The following is a 22,479-nucleotide window of genomic DNA, read 5'->3' on the forward strand; positions in this document are numbered from 1 at the left end:
CAACTCCCTTACCCCTTTTTACTCGGCGACTTTAATACGCACCATCCGTTTGGGGTTCACCCAGAACCTGTCTGAGAGGAGCCCTCTTGGCTGTCCTTCTCAATCAGCTTAACCTCATCTCCCCCCCCCCCCCCCCCCCTCTGACCCCAGTTCCTTCCAGACTCCACGCACACCTATTCCCATTTGGACTCGTCCTTCTGCACTCCTCATCCTGCTCATCGTCTCGAGTGGTCCGTTCTCTCTGACACTTACGCAAGCGGCTATTTCCTGTGTGCTATCCTGCCCCACCTATCTGCACACCTAAATTGCAGCTTTCTAAGGTCGACTCGACTAATTTTTCCTCCCTGTAGACCTTCAACGAACGTTTCCCCAGTTGTGATGACCAGGTGTACCACCTTACTACTTCATCTTCACCTCACCATGTCCGAGTCCCTTGGTTGACTGAGGAGTGCTGCAATGCATTTCGCGTACAGAGACGTGCTCTCCGCGTTTTCAGCCGTCATCCTACGAGGGCAAACTGTATTCGTTATAAACAACTGCGTGCGCAGTGTCGTCACGTACTTCGGGATAGTAAAAAAGCTATCTGGATTTCATTCACTGGTTCTGTTAATAGTTCCACTCCCTCTTCCAATGTGTGGGCTGACATCCGACGGCTCTCTGGGCCCAAGGTCCATTACACAATTTCTGGACTGATCATAGCTGATGATGTCATAGTGATGCTATCTCCAACACCTTGGGCCGCCATTCAGTGGAGATTTCGAGCTCCATCGACTATCACCATACCTTCCTCCATATCAAAAGAGTAACCAAACTGCAACATAACTGGCAACTGTAGTGTTGATTTCAAGAAAAGCTGTCCAGTTTCTTTAATATTTTTGTTAAGTTTGTCTGCCTTATTTTAAGGAAACCTTAGAAAAATTTAAAGTGATGTTTATGGTTATGTTATAATGCATTTAATACGTTTCCAAATAAAATATATCAACCACCCACATAAGAAACTATAGCGTTTTTAAAGGCGACATGCAGAAAATGTCCACTGTGCTACAGCCGCTCTTTCAAATGTTAAATTCCTCATGCAAGGTCTAAGTGATCTTAAACAATATGTTCTTCAGTGATACTAGACTTTCAGCAGATATGTATTTCGATTGACAAAAGGTAATTAAATAATTTCAGGATTAGAGAAATGCAATTTTACAATTTAGCTGGAGGAAGAGATTTGACGTATCTTAATGAGGAGTTCTAGATACAGCGTTTCGAATTCAAATAAATGTAAAACATGTTTGTACTAACCTTAAACATACCCTTCAGTTTGCCAGACGTGAAAGTAGGACTCAATTTGACCCTAAGTTGCCGCCACTTTCGTCCAGTGAGGGCAAACAAATTATGGTTCAGTGGCTCTTTATCGTCAAGTACGATTCCTCGGTCATGGAACGTCGAGAAATCCTTCACAAGGATGTGGCGTATGATCTCTCGATCACGAATTAGAAGAATCGGTCGACAGAATCCGAAATGTACAACATAACGCTCTCCTGCAAAGAGAAATTAATCTTAAATTGCAAGATAATAGCAGAAGCAGAATTATTACAATATCCAAATAACATAATAATTGTAGCTATTGCTGTAGAAGGAATTGGGCCTTTTCGTCCATATGGTGGACGTGCGCTATATTTCTTTGAGCAATGGAATGAGGGCGCTATATGCTTCCCACCTTGCGACGTACCTATTGTATGGCACTTGCGCGATGTACGGCTCTATTAATAAACGTAGATAATTTATTTTATGCTCAGCAACAGATTCCACTGCACTATTGTCTTTTACCCTTGATCCTGAAGTTGACTTACCTGATCATTGGTATGTAAAATTAATTGTCAAGTAAGAACATTTGAAACATATTAAGAACAATAATAATAAATGAAAAAGGGTTGAATTCCAGTGAATGACTGATGTGTGGCAGAACAAAAGATTTAAACTGAAGGAAACGATTTTTTCAATCACACAAAACACTTCAACTTTTAAGAGTGCTGCTCCATAAAACAGATTCTCTGAGACTTCGTCCAATATAATCAGAAATTTTGTAAGTTTGAGCAACAGTTAAAGTATTTGTGGTCACTCGCCGCCCGGCACTTCACCTACATCTGGCTACTCCGACCGATCGTCATAGAGTCTTCTAACAGAGTGTCTTTCAAACTGCCTCATGAATCCTTTTTAGCTTTCCAGAAACAATCAGAACGCCTGAGCGCCAATCGAGACATGCATTCCCCCACTATGACAGGACAGTTTTATTTAAAATCGATGAATGTATTGATTATTAACAAATGTACAAATTACACGAACGTTTTAAGTGACAACTCACCATCTTACGATTCTACTGATACTAATCACTGTACACTACGAGTATTTACAACGTTTATATATAAATAATATATCAAGTAACTAATGCATTCTCGCTAGTGAGAAATAATGATGATGAAATATGTAGAATCTATGAAATAAATGATCTTGGTCTGCTCTATTGAAATATCATCTAGATTTCAATCTACTAGTCCATTACTTCATACATATACTTCGCTATTGTTAAATTATAATTGTTTTTTAATTCTGGTCAAAATTACTATTCGTTAAAGGTATTTGACATTAGTTTTCAGTCTAATTTTTTAAAATCGGATGATTCTTTTTGATGCACCCTGTACAAACATTTGTTCATGTATTGCTTCTTTGCACTGTGACACCAAATGCCACTGTACTGGAACACGAAAACCTGGTTCATATTTTTGTGACACTTCTAGATATAAAAGCATCTCTACGTATCTGCAGGTACACACGTTTTTGGCCCACGTTACCGTTTTGAAAACAGTCCTTCTATCACATCTCGTAAGTTTCACACAATGGAGTTGTCCTGTTAGGTTACAAAATCTTTACTAAAGATTTTATTTTACTTATGCTAGAAACCTTCACGACAGTGTACGCTCTGTTGTTGTTGTTGTTGTTGTGGTCTTCAGTCCTGAGACTGGTTTGATGCAGCTCTCCATGCTACTCTATCCTGTGCAAGCTTCTTCATCTCCCAGTATCTACTGCAACCTACATCCTTCTGAATCTGCTTAGTGTATTCATCTCTTGGTCTCCCTCTACGATTTTTACCCTCCACACTGCCCTCCAATGGTAAATTTGTGATCCCTTGATGCCTCAAAACATGTCCTACCAACCGATTCCTTCTTCTAGTCAAGTTGTGCCACAAACTTCTCTTCTCCCCAATCCTATTCAATACCTCCTCATTAGTTACGTGATCTACCCACCTTATCTTCAGCATTCTTCTGTAGCACCACATTTCGAAAGCTTCTATTCTCTTCTTGTCCAAACTAGTTATCGTCCATGTTTCACTTCCATACATGGCTACACTCCATACAAATACTTTCAGAAACGACTTCCTGACACTTAAATCTATACTCGATGTTAACAAATTCCTCTTCTTGAGAAACGCTTTCCTTGCCATTGCCAGTCTACATTTTATATCCTCTCTACTTCGACCATCATCGGTTATTTTACTCCCTAAATAGCAAAATTCCTTTACTACTTTAAGTGTCTCATTTCCTAATCTAATTCCCTCAGCATCACCCGACTTAATTTGACTACATTCCATTATCCTCGTTTTGCTTTTGTTGATGTTCATCTTATATCCTTCTTTCAAGACACTGTCCATTCCGTTCAACTGCTCTTCCAAGTCCTTTGCTGTTTCTGACAGAATTACAATGTCATCGGCGAACCTCAAAGTTTTTACTTCTTCTCCATGAATTTTATTACCTACTCCGAATTTTTCTTTTGTTTCCTTTACTGCTTGCTCAATATACAGATTGAATAACATCGGGGAGAGGCTACAACCCTGTCTTACTCCTTTCCCAACCACTGCTTCCCTTTCATGCCCCTCGACTCTTATAACTGCCATCTGGTTTCTGTACAAACTGTAAATAGCCTTTCGCTCCCTGTATTTTACCCCTGCCACCTTCAGAATTTGAAAGAGAGTATTCCAGTTAACATTGTCAAAAGCTTTCTCTAAGTCTACAAATGCTAGAAACGTAGGTTTGCCTTTTCTTAATCTTTCTTCTAAAATAAGTCGTAAGGTCAGTATTGCCTCACGTGTTCCAACATTTCTACGGAATCCAAACTGATCTTCCCCGAGGTCGGCTTCTACCAGTTTTTCCATTCGTCTGTAAAGAATTCGCGTTAGTATTTTGCAGCTGTGACTTATTAAACTGATAGTTCGGTAATTTTCACATCTGTCAACACCTACTTTCTTTGGGATTGGAATTATTATATTCTTGTGTACGCTCTACCAGAAGAATTTACGGTATAAGAAAAGCTTGCCGGCCGGAGTGGCCGAGCGGTTAAAGGCGCTACAGTCTGGAACCGCACGACCGCTACGGTCGCAGGTTCGAATCCTGCCTGGGGCATGGATGTGTGTGATGTCCTTAGGTTAGTTAGGTTTAAGTAGTTCTAAGTTCTAGGGGACTTATGACCACAGCAGTTGAGTCCCATAGTGCTCAGAGCCAAGAAAAGCTTGTGTCTAACTTAGCCGTGCTGCAAGTCTTGAAACGTACCTGGTAGCTGTTTGTATAAGCGTTGCGTCGTTACACCGAGGGGCTCCTGACCCAAAATGTTTTTCCTGAAGTTTCCGAACGGAATGCTTGGCTCCACGAAAGGTACGCCCTTCTTCTTTCAATATTTGAAGCCATGTTCGAACCATAGGTAGATAGCGAGAGCAGCCACGGAAACGACAAGCAGTAATTCACTAATCCACGAGTCCAAGAGCAGCGCCATCGTTGTCCTGTAATAAAGACACTGAGTTAATATCTTAAATGAACATGTGTGATCCATATGTTCCAATTAAACTAAGTAGCTAACTAGGAGACACGTGATGCTGGGAGTGTTTCTATTACACTTGAAACGTCAAATTCATGAAGACTGTTTTATTTGAGTTATTGGGTCGTATGAATAAAACGGAGAGCGTACTGTATCCTTGGAATTTCGGAGAACATTCTCAGTTTCTAATTAATAAAACGAGTAGGAGAAAACACATCATCTGATAATGTTCTTGGATGAGTAAAAGGGCGGTGGAAGTTTCTGAAGGCGGAAAATGTTCTCCGAATTCATATGAATAAAACTAGGGAAGTTTCTCAGAAATGGAGAAAATTCTCGTTTTTTTAAAAAAAAATAAGCTCTGCAGCATGGTTCATGCTGAGTAAGTTCTATTGAGGATAATTTTTGGTAATTTTTACCGAGATTTTAAGTAAAAATGGCGGAACCTTTTGTTGCTCGGAAGGGGAGAAAAGATATATGTTGCCCGAAGGAATACTGAAAAGAAAAACTGTCGAATTTATATGGTTTTAACAATAAAATCATTATTTTGCTGGCGAACGTCCTTCCCGAAAATGAGAACAGTCTTGTACTATTTAACAAATACAAGTTTTCAGACTGGTGTACGAGAAGTCTTAGGTATACACCAGATAGTGTCACTGACATTCTTGACATTCTCAGTCCCCCTACTTAGCTGAGTAGTGACGTGTTTGCCTACGATGCAGTCGGCGCGGGTTCGATTCCTGTGCCTTTGGAGATCTTCCTCCGCTCGTGGGCTGGGTGTTGCGCTGTCCATATCGTCATCTCACTATCACCGACGAACACGTCACCCAGTGTGGCGTCAGCTGAAATAAGACTCGCACCCGACTGCCGTACTCCCCCGGAACTGGCCTCCCGGCCATCAATGTGACACGATCGCTTTTTTTTTTAGACATTGCCAGGTCTTCATCGTCATGTTCCTCACAGCACAAATGTTACGTTAAAAATAAGTAAGCGGACCAGTAAAATTGCTAACAGGTTTATTACAAAATTAACGTTCTGTTTCTCGTAAAGAAACCGCACGGCCGGACGTTTAAGTACTCGACGCGTGAGCGGACCGTTTTGCATCATATTAAAATAAAATTATCTCATATTAGAAAACTCTGAGAAAGTTGCTGTTTGGGGCAGGTGAAAATGTGATGTATTCTTAAGATTTTGTTCGCGTAATGTATTCACTTAACGTCAACAACAACAAAGTTTCCTGCCTGTCGGAAAACCAGGTAACATCGACAGAAAATGTATTTCTATAAACTACCCGTGTACATAAAGGTAATATCGAGACGTAGTGCAACTATTCCATAACTCAGTGAAGGCAGTTCCATAATTGTACATTGAATAGTTCCCCTGTTTGAGCGAGCTGAATGAAATGTAGAACTACACTCCCGCAAATGGAAAAAAGAACACATTGACACCGGTGTGTCAGACCCACCATACTTGCTCCGGACACTGCGAGAGGGCTGCACAAGCAATGATCACACGCACGGCACAGCGGACACACCAGGAACCGCGGTGTTGGCCGTCGAATGGCGCTAGCTGCGCAGCATTTGTGCACCGCCGCCGTCAGTGTCAGCCAGTTTGCCGTGGCATACGGAGCTCCATCGCAGTCTTTAACACTGGTAGCATGCCGCGACAGCGTGGACGTGAACCGTATGTGCAGTTGACGGACTTTGAGCGAGGGCGTATAGTGGGCATGCGGGAGGCCGGGTGGACGTACCGCCGAATTGCTCAACACGTGGGGCGTGAGGTCTCCACAGTACATCGATGTTGTAGCCAGTGGTCGGCGGAAGGTGCACGTGCCCGTCGACCTGGGACCGGACCGCAGCGACGCACGGATGCACGCCAAGACCGTAGGATCCTACGCAGTGCCGTAGGGGACCGCACCGCCACTTCCCAGCAAATTAGGGACACTGTTGCTCCTGCGGTATCGGTGAGGACCATTCGCAACCGTCTCCATGAAGCTGGGCTACGGTCCCGCACATCGTTAGGCCGTCTTCCGCTCACGCCCCAACATCGTGCAGCCCGCCTCCAGTGGTGTCGCGACAGGCGTGAATGGAGGGACGAATGGAGACGTGTCGTCTTCAGCGATGAGAGTCGCTTCTACCTTGGTGCCAATGATGGTCGTATGTGTGTTTGGCGCCGTGCAGGTGAGCGCCACAATCAGGACTGCATACGACCGAGGCACACAGGGCCAACACCCGGCATCACGGTGTGGGGAGCGATCTCCTACACTGGCCGTACACCACTTGTGATCGTCGAGGGGACACTGAATAGTGCACGGTACATCCAAACCGTCATCGAACCCATCGTTCTACCATTCCTAGACCGGCAAGGGAACTTGCTGTTCCAACAGGACAATGCACGTCCGCATGTATCCCGTGCCACCCAACGTGGTCTAGAAGGTGTAAGTCAACTACCCTGGCCAGCAAGATCTCCGGATCTGTCCCCCATTGAGCATGTTTGGGACTGGATGAAGCGTCGTCTCACGCGGTCTGCACGTCCAGCACGAACGCTGGTCCAACTGAGGCGCCAGGTGGAAATGGCATGGCAAGCCGTTCCAAAGGACTACATCCAGCATCTCTACGATCGTCTCCATGGGAGAATAGCAGCCTGCATTGCTGCGAAAGGTGGATATACACTGTACTAGTGCCGACATTGTGCATGCTCTGTTGCCTGTGTCTATGTGCCTGTGGTTCTGTCAGTGTGATCATGTGATGTATCTGACCCCAGGAATGTGTCAATAAAGTTTCCCCTTCCTGGGACAATGAATTCACGGTGTTCTTATTTCAATTTCCAGGAGTGTACATGAGTGTTCCGTGCCGGACACAGCAGGCGACACACATTGAGATCCTTCTCAAGAAGGAGGGAAGCTGCTGCGAAGAACAACCTCACCAGAGAACGTGTTTCGAATTTTGTACTAACGCAAAATTGACAGTCTTCTGCGGAGAATGTTCCCTTTTTTATTCATATAACCCATTATTCGTAGCCCGGAGCTATATACACTGATGAGCAGAAACACTGTGGCCACTAAATGCAAACCTTCAGCTGGTGTTTTGGGCGCATGACGAGTTAAGGAATGTATGTAAGCAGAAGAGTGACAAATCGTGAAATCATTCTAGCGATACGGGGCACAGGTGGGGACATCCACTGTCATAAGCGACTTTGACAAAGGGAAGACTGTTCTGACCCGATGTCTGACTGTTTTACTCTATGCCTCCTCACACAACGTGTGTACGGGGTCCGATACTATCCGCGAGTTCACTTGAGCAGTTGTAATGTCGATGGATTGCTCACGCGCTGCTTGCGATATGGAATTTCCATGCTACAATAGAATCGCAGGTCAGAGCAGTGTTGGAAGTAAGTCGAGTTTGGTAGCTCGCAGAGAGCAGTCGTGTTTTGTAGCTTGCACAGAGCACTTGAGTTCTGGAATTCGGGCAGGGCAGTCCAGCAGTTGACTTGTTGCAGAACGATGGCAGTACAAGGTAATAAAGAAACAATATTATTGTTCTTTGTTGCCTCGCGTATATGTTAATTGCCACAACTTATTTAACCACAATTGTAATGTTAAAGTCCCATGTAATTCCTTGCAGAAATGTTTCAATAATAACTGTTGTTCTGAAGAAAACTCTGAGTTTAAAGATTTTATGAATTTTTCCTGTGCATACTCATGTTGATTAAGCAAAAGAAAATCAGTTGTTTTCCTACAAATGAAAATCTAGTGGCCAACATTGCACTGGGCTGTGCCAAAAATTTCTTATAGGAGCAGTTATATAGATGGCGTTATCCGGCGACATCATTGTGAGGTAAGAATTTTTCAGTCTATTAAGGATGATTTCACAGGGCCATGACGTAGCGCTGCTGACGTCAAAACTTATTAATCTCGATATGCAGTCAGTCTTTAATGGAAGGTCACATTAAAACTTGAAATTTTATTGTTGGAAAGAAGTTTTTATTGGGAACTTAACCGAGATTTTTTTCTGTTGGGAGGTTACACTAAAAGTGAATATTTTAATTATTTTTCCGTTGGGAGGTCACACGTGGATAGCGAAGACTTGCGCGCTGTGTAGACCAGGATAGACGGCGATCTGTGGCAGGTGTCAGAGTGCAATGCCGGTGCAGACATAATTGCTTCGGAGCACACCATTCAGTGCTGACTGCTGAAAATGGCTCTCCACAGTAGAGGTCATGTTGGCTCCAGGACATCGTCAGGATTGCAATGGGCACGGAATCGCCGAGACTGGACCGTGACTTAGTGAAAACTTTCCACCTGCTCTGACGAATCACGTTTCTTGTTACAACTGATCGTTGGTCGCGTCCCCATACGCACGTCGGACAGTTAGCTGGGACTCCATAGGACTGGCGGTAGTATCTGAACGCATTATGACAGCTGTGCACTACGTCAACGTTATTGTGGCCAACTGTATCCATTCATATATACCTATATCTGCATGGATACTCTGCAGATAACACTTAACAGCGTGGCAGTGGGTTCACTGAACCATCTTCACACTAATTCTCTATCATTCCACTCTCGAACTGCAGGCAGAAAAAACGAACACCTATATCTTTCCGCGCCAGCTCTGATTTCGCTTTTTTTATTATGATGATCTTTCTCTTTATGTAGCACGGCGTCAACAAAAAATTTTCGCATTCGGAGGAGAAAGTTGGAGATTGAAATTTCGTAACAGGATTCGACCACAACGAGAAACGCAGGTTTTAGTGATGTCCACCCCAGTCCCTGTATCATGTCCGTGACACTCTCTCTCCTATTTCTCGATGATAAAAAATGAGTTGCTCTTCTTTGAACTTTCTTGATGTACTCCGTTAATCATATCTAGTCAGTATCCCGCACCGTGCAGCAGTACTTCAAAAGAAGACAGAAAAGCGTAGGTAGGCAGTCTCTCTAGTAGATCTGTTGCATCTTCTAACTGTTCTCTCAATAAAACGTAATTTTTGGTTCACCTTACTCACATTTTCTCCATATTCTTTCCAATTTAAGTACCTCGTCATTGGAATTCCTAGATACATCGATGGACTTAAGGTCTTTTAGAGTTGATTGATTTATCGTGTAACCAACGTTCAACGTATTCCATTTAGAACTATTTGGTTGCCCTCGCACTTTTCATTGTTAGGATCAATTGCCAATGTCCGCAACATACAAATATTTTTTCCAAACCTCTCAGCAATTTTTTTGATCTTCTCATTACTTTACTAGACCTTAAAAGACAGTATCATCTGTAAACAAACTACTAGAGTTGCTGAGATTATCTCCTAAATCGTTATATTCATAAAGAATAACAGACAGACTTTCCGCGCGACCGCTACGGTCGCAGGTTCGAATGCTGCCTCGGGCATGGATGTGTGTAATGTCCTTAGGTTAGTTAGGTTTAATTAGCTCTACGTTCTAGGTTACTGATGACCTCAGATGTTAAGTCCCATAGTGCTCAGAGCCATTTGAGCCAAGAGACTTTCCGTCAGTTAACACGAGCTGTGGCCTCGGTGACAGGAAATCACAAATCCCGGAGCATAACTGAGACGATATTCCATAAGCATGCAATTTGGTTACAAGCCGCTTGTGAGTTACGGTGTCAAAAGCCTTCTGAAAATCTAGAAATACCGAACCACTTTGGAATCCCTTGACGATGGTAGTCAACACTTCGTGTGAATAAAGTGCTACTTGTGTTTCGTAAGAACATTTTCTAAATCCGTGATGACTATGTGTGAATAGACAGTTCTCTTCGAGACAATTCATTACTTTCGAACATAATATATGTTCCAAAATCCAGCTGCATATGATATGGACTTATTACTCCTGTTGCCTTTCTTGAATATTGCTGCGACCTGTGCAGTTTTCTAGTCTTTAGGTAGGGGTCTTCCGTCGAGCGAGCTGTTGTACATGATTGGTAAGTATGGATCTGTAGCATCAGTGTATTCTGATGCCTTCTTCGAAGGTGATGCCATTGTCGAGCAGGACAACTATTCGTGCTACACGGCCAGAATCGTGTTACAGTAGTTGATGAACTTGATAGTGAACTCACTTTCGTGTCTTGTCCACCAAAGTCTCGTGAACTGATCGCTGTCGAACAAGTAAAGGAAGCCAGCCACGCGCCCACAAACAAACGGCCCATAATTTAAGGGAATTGAGTAACCTGTGCGTAGACATCTCTCGCCACGAACCTCCGAATACGTACCGAGGATTTGTTCAATCCCTGGCATGCAGAATCGCTGCCGTATTGCGTTCCAAGGGTGGACCAATACTGTGAAGCAGGTGGTCACAATGTTTTGCCTCATCGGTGTAGCTTATGTCTTAATATGCCGTCGTTCCATACTATTTCGGTCAAATTTGAACAGCCAGTCGGCCAGAGTGGCCGAGCGGTTTTAGGCGTTACAGTCGGGTTCAAATGGTTCAAATGTATGGAACTTAACTTCTGAGGTCATCAGTCCCCTAGAACTTAGAACTACTTAAACCTAACTAACCTAAGGACATCACACACATCCATGCCCCCGGCAGGATTCGAACCTGCGGCCGTAGCGGTCGCGCGGTTCCAGACTATACCGCCTAGAACCGCTCGGCCACTCCGGCCGGCGCTACAGTCGGGAACCACCCGACCATTAAGGCCGCAGGTTCGAATCCTGCCTCGGGCATGGATGTGTGTAATGTCCTTAGGTTAGTTAGGTTTAAGTAGGTCTAAGTTCTAGGGGACTGATGACCTCAGAAGTTAAGTCCCATAGTGCTCAGAGCCATTTTTGAACAGCCAGTACTGGATTATAGCCTTAGTGTTCTGTGTGAGGAGCCAATGGTTGGAAATAAATACTTCAATCTCTGTTGATCCGCCGTGGATACGGGCCGCGGCTGGTCGGAAGAAAAATCACCAAACAGCCGTTTGTTTTTAGATGTTGCTACTTCATTTACACTATCAGTTTCTGCATCTCATTAATGCCATCTTCAGGCCTCTATGCACTCTATGTATAGAGAATCAAATACATAAATGCATGCAGTCGTTGTCTAAGTACATACTCCACAAAATATTCAATGGCTCCGATTATGCATGCATCGCTGTATCTGATTCACTCTCATGGAGTGCATAGGGGCCTGAAGGTGGCATTATGAAATGCCGAAACTGGTTGTGTAAATAAAATAACAATTTCTAAAAACGTACAACTGTTCGATGATTTTTCTTTGGTGAGTAAATACTTTGCCACCTGCCTTGCCGCAGTAGTAACTTCGGTTCCCATGAGATCACCGAAGTTAAGCGCTGTCGGGCTGGGCTAGGACTGGGATGGCTGACCATCCAGTCTGGCGAGTGCAGTTGGCAAACGGGTTGCATGAAGCCTTTGTGAGGCAAACTGAGGAGTTACTTGATTGAGAAGTAGCCGCTCCGGTCTCGTAAACTGACATACAGTCGGGAGAGCGGTGTGCTGACCACATGCCACTCCTCATCTGCATCCAGTGACGCTTGTGGGCAGAGGATAACACGATGGTCGGTAGGTATGTTGGGCATGCAGACTTCCTCGGCAAATCTCGATGACAAAATCTTCTCGGGTTGACAGCCGAGTCCACGCGTTGTTCTCCAGCAAAGATGCGGACGAGACATGAACGCGACACTTCAACCTGAAGCTGGCAAGTAAGAAACTTGCTGAAACGTTGCTGGAGAACAACGCATTGACTCGGGCTGTCAGTCCGAGAAGATTTTGTCACAGGTGTGTTGGGTCATCACTGCCTGTTCGGACTGTGTTTACTTTTTTTAAAATAAATACTTTAGGTAGTACGTTTCCTTGATTGAGCAATGCCTGTGTGTAAAATGCTCATGTTTCATAACAAATAACTGCATACAGTAGCGACACTGGTGGCATTGTGTTACAAAGGCTCCACAATTCTGTGTGGTGTGACCATGGATAAGTTTAATACTTTTTAATGTACATGGATGGCTGTACACGATGGAAGGTTATTAGTTTTAAGAACTCGCGCAAACGCATTTAATTTATGGTGCAGCAGGAAGCAGCGCCCAGAAAGACGAATGTATGTACAAAGAAAAGATTCGCAGCATGCCTCATTCTCACTGGAATAAAATTGTCATTGTGTAGAGACGCTGATGTGAAAATGAGTGCTTCAAGTCACTGGGGGAGTTCTTGAGATAGAGTTGCACGCACAGTAAAATTTTAGAACACGTTATATCGTGTGGGAGAAGCTTCACGAAAAACCACTCATTAGCTTGTCCATGAAATGCATTTGTCGTAGAATGAGGCGCGAAAGGCGCTACTGGAGCAGCAATTGTACCCGTCATCAACAAAGTGGGCAAATAATGGCTGCAAGTAATTTGATTCAAGAGTTCAGTTTGAATACACTGCCTGACAAGGAAAGGGAGACACCCATAAGATATCGCCAGATACCAGTGTAACTTCCTGCACGCGCTCACCATCGGCGGAAAATGCATCGGCGGACGTTGTATTTCCCTATCGCATAACAATACGTCTTGGACATCCTGCGCCCTTTGGTCTTATCTCTCACGCGACAGTGTCGTTGTGCCATTTTTCTACAGGACATTGCTCGTCCATACATGACATGTGTCACTATAAATAGCCAGCATATTCTGAGGTACCCCAAGGGCAGAAAGATGTCCAGATATGTCCCCCCAATAGAACACATGTGGCACCATTTGATAAACGAACACCATACCAGTACATTACCGAGTATACAGGGTGTTTCCAAAAAAATGGTTCAAATGGCTCTGAGCACTATCGGACTTAACATCTGAACTCATCAGTCCCATAGAACTTAGAACTACTTAAACCTAACTAACCTAAGGACATCACACACATCCATGCCCGAGGCAGGATTCGAACCTGCGATCGTAGCAGTCCCGCGGTTCCGGACTGCAGCGCCAGAACCGCACGGCCACCGCGGCCGGCTGGGTGTTTCCGTAAGAGTGTAAAAAAATGGAACAGGACATAGAGAATGCTGTAATGAACAATTCGAGGCAGGGAACCTGGTGTCGTAGAAGCCATCTTGAGGTGATTTGGAAGTAAACTTGTCCACTGCTTTGTCTAGCATTACTGTTTTCCAGTTTATTTACAACTAACATGCGTGCAAGTTTACACATACTGTGCTTTTTATTTACATGTACATTCTTTGTTTCCTGCAAGGAAACAAGGAGGCCGGCCGCGGTGGCCATGCGGTTCTAGGCGCTCAGTCCGGAACCGCGCGACTGCTGCGGTCGCAGGTTCGAATCCTGCCTCGGGCATGGATGTGTGTGATGTCCTTAGGTTAGTTAGGTTTAAGTAGTTCTAAGTTCTAGGGGACTGATGACCACAGATGTTAAGTCCCATTGTGCTCAGAGCCATTTGAACCATTTGAAACAAAGAGGGCGAGCCTGGTTACTAGGAAGTCTAGCTGGCCATCTGAATAGCCACCTGTGCTTGAGGATTGTGCTTGAGTGGCTGGAGAACGTACGGTTGGCTGTTCGTGATAGGATCTGGACACAACATGACGGCGCGCCGCCTCACTTCAGTGTGGATGTTCGCAACCACCTCAGTGCTGTATTTCTTGGTCGCTGGATTGGAAGGCACAGGTTCTATTACATGGTCGTCGAGGTCACCTGACCTAGAGCCCCTTATTATTTCCTACGGGCATACTTAATGTCTCTTGTGTATGAGACCCCAGTGGATACGGAGATGGAATTCGTTGCCAGAATCGTCGCTGCCTGTAATGTGAATCGAAACACACCAGGGATATTTTGTCAGGGTGCGTCAGAATCATGTTCGCAGATATGCTTGTACTGATGGCCTTCAATTTCAGCACATTTTGAAAGATACAATACAAATGTTACGTTCATTGTGTCAGCGGTGGTATTTGCAATTAGCTGCAACTAATTTAAATAAAAAATGACCCAGTAATGTGATTTTATTCCTGTTATCTCCTTAAGCTGACTTCTCCGGACCCAGCTTCCTTACCTCAAATTGTTCAGTGGAGCACCCTATATATCCGGTTAAATTTTTGCGCGCTCTTATGCAAACACCCTGTCTAAAGTACCGTACACACGGTTGTCAGCGAGCGTGGTTCAGGAGTGGATACGACAGGTTTATGATATTCTTCGAAATTGAGTCAGTGCATGCATCCAAGCCAGATGGGCAGACACGTCATGCTAATAAATGGGTACATATTGCCATTTCCTCCATAAATTTGATTCGATGTGCTAATCATTGAAATAACATCACATACCCTGTCAACGTGTGAAGTCTCATTTCGTCTTCCAGTCCGCTTCTGGTTGCTTACCTTTTTTGTCAGACAGTGTAGTTGCTGTGAGTTTACATTGTTACCAAACAGTGTAGTGTATTTACGTCGGTAAAATATTCATTTCGACCAGTAGTTCGTAATTTAAAGGTATTCAGGTTAGGATACTATTCGTAATATGATACTATTCGTAATATTTTGACCGTAAAGGTACTGGACGCCTCGTACTTATAAGATGATCATTGTTGCGATCTATGGCTCACAACAAAGCCGATTAGCGGCAGGTGTGTGGTTACAGTGGGGGACGATACACATAATCATGAAAATAATAGAAAATGAATCTCATTTCAGTGTTGTAACTCAATCTGTTATTTAGTTTAGTCGAAAGGTGTGGTTGGGAAATGTCAACAGTTTTTGTTTTTTATGTCATGTTTCGAATCGTAGTAATGCAAGTCCAGAGGAGAGTAAGCATCGTAAATATTGAAAGCGTATGAAACTAAGAGACAGTTTTCATTGAACAACTTCATCTTATTCAGATTTTTGTAATACTCTGGCCTCTGCAAAACATTGTTTATTCCTTTTTTTAATTCTTTTTCCAAACATGAATCCACACCCATGTGTCATATTCAGTGCGTCTAGCTTTATTTATCTTGAAATATCACAAGAAGTACGTGGTTTTGTTCGAATTGGTTCAAATGGCTCTGACCACTATGCGAATTAACATCTGAGGTCATCAGTCCCATAGACTTAGAACTACTTAAACCTAACTTACCTAAGGACACCACACACATCCACGCCCGAGGCAGGATTCGAACCTGCGACCGCAGCGGTCGCGCGGTTCCAGACTGAAGCGCCTAGAACCGCTCGGCCACTCGGCCGGCACGTGGTTGGTTCTTACGCCTAAAAACTACAAAATGTTTTTTTATTTGTTCGTTTTGATTGCTCACATGAAACTACAATAACTGTGAATGCGGAATTGCTAATGCTCGCTTGCTTTTACCGGTTTTTGTGGACTACAGCAAGTCATATAAAATGTAGTGGGAAAGATTTGCGTAAGAACTGTTATTTTTAAACATTTTTTACGTCTCTCTCACCTGCCATCATATGTATTCATGCATAAAAACACGATTTATTAATAATTTAGTTTGCCACACGTATCGAGAGATGCTATGTCATTGACGCCATTTACTTGTTCATCGTTTTGTGTTTTGTCAAGTATATCGATAATTTTGACTGGTGAGTGATAATTTTTGCGGTGATCCAGCCCCGGGTCCCCCAGCTACACACGCACACACACGCTCTCACACACATGCGCGCACACACACACACACACACACACACACACACACACACACACACAGACACGAATATCAGGTTATGTAATTACGAGACTCTGGAAAGGGGGGTGGAAAGAGGTGGTGAGTGCTTCTGGTTGCTAAGGTTTAGTGGGTAAGCAGAAATGACCGACTAGAGCGAGGTGTGTAAGTAACGCAGTATGTGGCTGGCCACGGTATTATGGGCGGATAACTTCGTTGAAATGGAACACGAAACAACATATTTATACGAAAATGCGTAACACTCCCCACAAACATTTTTCTGAAAAACCAAATGCACCAGAAATTTCGCGTCCATGACTCGAGCTCATTGAAGTTTCAAGAATAATTCTAGACCCAATATTTTAAAGATTATTAAATGCTTTTCACTACAATAGTTTACGGCATTAATAACGAATGAACCACTGAAGCAATACGTTCATACATGAGAGTTGACGACGTCTGTGCCCACCACAAGTAGCTGCATTTAAAATCAGATGTGTGTATCAACAACTATAGACGATTTATTAAATGTCAATATGCAAATTCTCCACAGTTACACATAGTATGAAGGGCGCATGATCTCCTCAGATTCTTACAACATTCCTAGTGGATGAGCGACCATAGTTTATTTGGTACGTATTAGTAATTTTTCGTAAGGGTTAAGACATTGCAATGCCAGATTTAGGCATGCATTCGTGAACCTTATAATAATTTGTTTAATGCTGTGTCGATATTTCAGTGAGAGGTCGCAAAGTGACCATAGTAAATTTCTCTGTTTTTAGCGTGTTACATGTGTATGTAATTATCTTCAAAACTGAATAGTGGTCAGTATTTAACTAATTAACTGGAATTCAGTAGTGTGTGACGTCGCGCAGCTTTCAAGCGCTGGTGGACAGGCGTGCTAGGAAGTCTGTCAGCAAACATTAGTCGCTGCTGCTGTGTGTGTTATTGACGAGAGGCAATGCGACCGAGGAGATGTGCTCAGTGGAAATACTTCAGAACTTGTCTGGACTTTAAGTAATGCCATGAGCAAGTTACAGACTCTAGCTTTTCACGCGACTTAGAATATTTGACTGTGAGTTATTTTTGGTAATTGCTGTAATTTGGAATACGGGATTGGAGGCAGCTGTGAATTGCGAATATTCCCTGCATTTGTTACCTCTATTCTGTCTGATGAAGTTGATGGATGTTTTTTGCGCAGTGATCCTTGAGAGTATCGAATTTCAGTTTGCATAGCGATTGGCATTGGGAAACTGTACTTTCGAATTTTGAACATTTGTTGCTGCTTTCATAACTTAATGTGCAATTTCATGAACTTTGCTTGCAGGTCTTGCTGTGATCAATGTTCTGCGCGCACTAAAATACAACATACTTACCACTGCACAAATCAATCATTATTTAACTGATTTTATTTGTGTCTGCAAATCCATGTGAGGCCAACATTCTCTATGAGCTCATTCCTTGGTTTAAACTATAGTTACCTGGTTTAGCCCACAAAATCATCCTAAATGATTTTATCCAGCTATTAACATGTTCTCCAGTCTGTTTTATTAACCCTTTCTAGACAGACACATTAATAAAACCTAAAGATATCTGTAACTATCACTGAAACTACTCTCTACTAAATAAGAGTTTGAGAAATATTCCTGTTTTTAATATTTGAGATTTAATAATATTGTTTAATGCTGTGTCGATATTTCAGTGGTGCACCACCGACCCATCCGACAGCACATCGAGTCAAGGCAACAGGTGGTAAACTTTGGTGTTGCATTGCCCACAACGACAGCGGTGTACACAGCTGCCGGTGCAGTCCTAAATGTTTTCCCTACCAGATAAATCACATATATGTAGTTTTAAGAGAACAATAAAAACAAAATATACTCATCAGGTCTAAAATATGAAACCACCCACAAACATTGTCTGATATTTTCAGAAAAATAAAACGAGAAACATTGAAGGTGACACAAAAGTGCCGAAACATGTTGACTGTAGCCAGCCTCGTATTTCGTTTCTTTTTTCTTTTCAGCACACTTCATCCATCCGTACGATAAGTCTAATTAATCAATGAATTCCGCTGTACGCCCAAAAGAGTGGAATTATCCGTATGAGTGGGTGACGATTATCGAGAATTTCCTTGAACTTGTCTTAATTTTAAAGCTGCACGCTGAATTATTTCTGGTAATTAGTGGGAAGTAAAAACACGGCCCTTACAGTTTCTGCTCGCCTTGGCCTGCCTTCAGTGGACGAGGCAGCTGACAGGATGCGCGCAGGGAAGCAGCGGCGGCTACCCGACTCCTGTGAGCGACCGCTCGCTGTCGCATTCACGGCGGCAGATGGCGGCGTGCGTCTTTGTCATAATTAACTACACTCGGGGAAGAATGCATTTGCGTGCTGAGTACAGCGAGCTCTCCCTGTCCTCGAGTTGGCAAATATAAATACAACGGTTTCTCCAAAGGACAGAGCATCCACGCAAATGGCGTGTCCTGTGTGATAACATCACTATACAGGGTGATTCAAAAAGAATACCACAACTTTAAAAATGTGTATTTAATGAAAGAAACATAATATAACCTTCTGTTATACATCATTACAAAGAGTATTTAAAAAGTTTTTTTTCACTCAAAAACAAGTTCAGAGATGTTCAATATGGACTCCTCCAGACACTCGAGCAATATCAACCCGATACTCCAACTCGTTCCACACTCTCTGTAGCATATCAGGCGTAACAATTTGGATAGCTGCTGTTATTTCTCGTTTCAAATCATCAATGGTGGCTGGGAGAGGTGGCCGAAACACCATATCCTTAACATACCCCCATAAGAAAAAATCGCAGGGGGTAAGATCAGGGATCCTTGGAGGCCAGTGATGAAGTGCTCTGTCACGGGCTGCCTGGCGGCCGATCCATCGCCTCGGGTAGTTGACGTTCAGGTTTCATAACTAACCTTTTTCGTAGGACTCTCCATACAGTTGATTGTGGAATTTGCAGCTCTCTGCTAGCTCTGCGAGTCGATTTTCCTGGGCTGCGAACAAATGCTTGCTGGATGCGTGCTACATTTTCATCACTCGTTCTCGGCCGTCCAGAACTTTTCCCTTTGCACAAACACCCATTCTCTGTAAACTGTTTATACCAACGTTTAATACACCACCTATCAGGAGGTTTAACACCATACTTCGTTCGAAATGCACGCTGAACAACTGTCGTCGATTCACTTCTGCCGTACCCAATAACACAAAAAGCTTTCTGTTGAGCGGTCGCCATCTTAGCATCAACTGACGCTGACGCCTAGTCAACAGCGCCTCAAGCGAACAAATGTACAACTAAATGAAACTTTACAGCTCCCTTAATTCGCCGACAGATAGTGCTTAGCTCTGCCTTTTGTCGTTGCAGAGTTTTAAATTTCTAAAGTTGTGGTATTCTTTTTGAATCACCCTGTACAGTATTGTGCAGTAACCACGGGGCGCTTCCACAGGTGCGTCTTTTGTCTAGTGCCAACGGCCGCTGACGCCTTCAGTGTAAACACTGACAAGACAAGGTTACATGAAGTTTTTCGTGGGACACCCTCTGATACGTTACAGTTTGGAATCTTTGGGAACGGTGATGTGCCATAGGACGGCACTCGCAAAATTTCTGAAACGAAGAGTGCGATACGTTGGCGTTCAGAATCTTCCAAAAAGCGATGCCAAATCTTTCAGAACAGAATTGTAAGGACGTTTCTGATTGGTGGAATCAAGTACGCGGTTTCAGATTGGCCAAAATACCACTATTGGCGGGCTCGCACCACGAAAGGACCGGGAGCCATAGTAAATACACTTCTACGCCTGGAGCCATAGCAAATACCCTTCTTCATTGATATGAATAGAGAACAGATTTCGCTACCGTGAGAGGGGCAGTTTATTCACGAGCAGACGAGCTGCATAATGCCAGTATCCGTCGCCTCCTGCGACCTCACCGCGTCTCGTCTTCCATAAATGATGCAAGTGGCGCACTAATGATTTAGAAGTTCGTATGGGATGATCGGCATTTTAGTTCAGATTAATCAATCAGTTACTGTGTGGTGTCCTTTCAGCCGTGATTTTACTCTTTGGGGTTTTATTTCTCTTTGCTCATTAACCTTGCAATGCAGTCGTCACCGACACTTCAATTTAGCGATTAGCAGTTACTTAACACAGTTTCTTATTCGTTAGGCCTGTTTTATGATAACTTTTCCAGTCCTTTCTCTCTGAATACCCACAGTTACCATACGCTCATGTGTGTATATGCACTCATTCTTCCGTGACGATATTTGATAATTGTTTGATCTGAACAGTCATTGACTTGATACCCAATAAATGTACTTAATTGTAACCGTTGCTTCATTAGAGTAGCTGATAGTCTGCATCACTACTTAAAATTTTTTTTTAAATGTTTCATCAGGCCACACAGCTACAGTATACGTGTTAGGGCCAACGCCTACCTTTCGTTTCCTTTTGCACAGTTTCTTTACATGCACCTGGAGCGTTGTGGGGGACCTGCATCTCGAGTACGGATACTCAGAGCATGCCAGTGGCAAAAAAAGATTGACTAGAATTTTAACCCAGGGGCGCCTTTCAAGGTGAAGAATAGAAAATGGAAACAAATCGTATTTTGCAGAAGATTGAGTTTAAAAAAGCCACAGTTAATTCGCAAACAAGGGAAAAACTGTAAGCGGGAGGTTCCAATCTCAGCACAACACTTTAGACAGCTTATAAAAGTCTGAGGAAACGTAGGCACTGACTAGACGTACGGGCTGACTGAAGACAGGGAGTACAGGGGAAGTACTAAACAGTATGAAACGTCCCCTTAGAACAAATTATACACGACTGTGCTTAAACTGACACACAATATTTTTAGCGCAACACAATCTGACTATCAAAGATCCCTGCAAAAGAATGGCCCTGAGTAACATTAAACTATACCTTTCACAAATAACTTACCTCACAAAAATCTTCATTACTCGAACTACTGCAATACAGCGAGCGCCACTACTGCCAGCTAAATAAAAGATTCAAACTACGGAAGGCACTAACTACTGATAGGGATAGTTAGCAAATGAAAGATATTAATAGAGAACAAACAATGTATTTACCTTAATAGTCATAATATATGTAGCAGTTCATGACAAATTACAAAACTCCGCCATCTCTCTCCCCACATCCACCACTGCTGGCGGCTCACATCCAACTGCGCAACGCTACGCGCTGTTCACATCCAGCTGCCGCTGCCCAACACTACAATGGCAGACAACAATGCAAACTAGCCACAGACTGCACACAGCACAGCCAGTGATTTTCATATAGAGCGCTACGTAACGTTGCCAATAAGAAAACATAAACAGCCTACTTACATAAAGAAAACATAAACAGCCTACTTACATAAAGAAAACATAAACAGCCTACTTACATAGCCCCCATGCTCCCCACAAAAAATTTGACAAATTTTTTTTGGGCACTGGCCAATACATATTTGTTAAATTTTTTTCACAATTACAATAACAAAGATATCAAATGCACACACTTATTGATACAATGTTGGTCAAAAGCTAAAATTTTCTCACAGTCCATAAAAACAGTCCTGATCATTCATCATAAGAGTAAACCTGCAGTTTGTTTTCTCATAGTCTGAGCAGTAAAAGACAATGCACACGGAAGTAGTGGATTTCCATGCAGTCGTGAAGAAGCAGTGTTGTCCTTCCAACGGAAAGACTGTGCTGACTCTTGACATGCAGACAGGTAATGGGCCACAACAGAGCAAACCCACAGCAGAGTCATTCGACGTTTTGAAGAAGATTGGTAGGTAGGTCATCACAGAGTAGACCCACTGTAGTCCTGGTAGAGATTGTGGTATTGGTGGGTCATCAGAGGTGCAGACCCACTGTAGTCCTTGTAGAGATGGCCAGCAGCCATCTGTTGCGATTGTGCAGGTGCACATTCACCATCGAAGAGTCTTGCGGAGAATTTTGCAAGTCCATAAACCACCACTTATGCACTCACAAAAATATTGGAATTGTCCTTAGAACCAGCAATGCTGTT

The 22,479-nt window shown here is 43.3% G+C and overlaps 1 protein-coding gene and 1 pseudogene across 1 annotated transcript in view; one reads left to right on the forward strand and one right to left on the reverse strand.

The window, feature by feature from the left end:
- LOC126088431 (cytochrome P450 6k1-like) overlaps nt 1-4,812 on the reverse strand; it is an 80,894-nt pseudogene extending 76,082 nt beyond the window's left edge.
- Nucleotides 1-22,479, forward strand: part of LOC126191405 (uncharacterized protein K02A2.6-like) — a 314,219-nt gene that overhangs the window by 276,113 nt on the left and 15,627 nt on the right. The gene's annotated exons all lie outside the window — the stretch shown is intronic.

The sequence above is a fragment of the Schistocerca cancellata genome, chromosome 6 (genome assembly GCF_023864275.1).
Source record: "Schistocerca cancellata isolate TAMUIC-IGC-003103 chromosome 6, iqSchCanc2.1, whole genome shotgun sequence".
Lineage (NCBI taxonomy): Eukaryota > Metazoa > Arthropoda > Insecta > Orthoptera > Acrididae > Schistocerca > Schistocerca cancellata.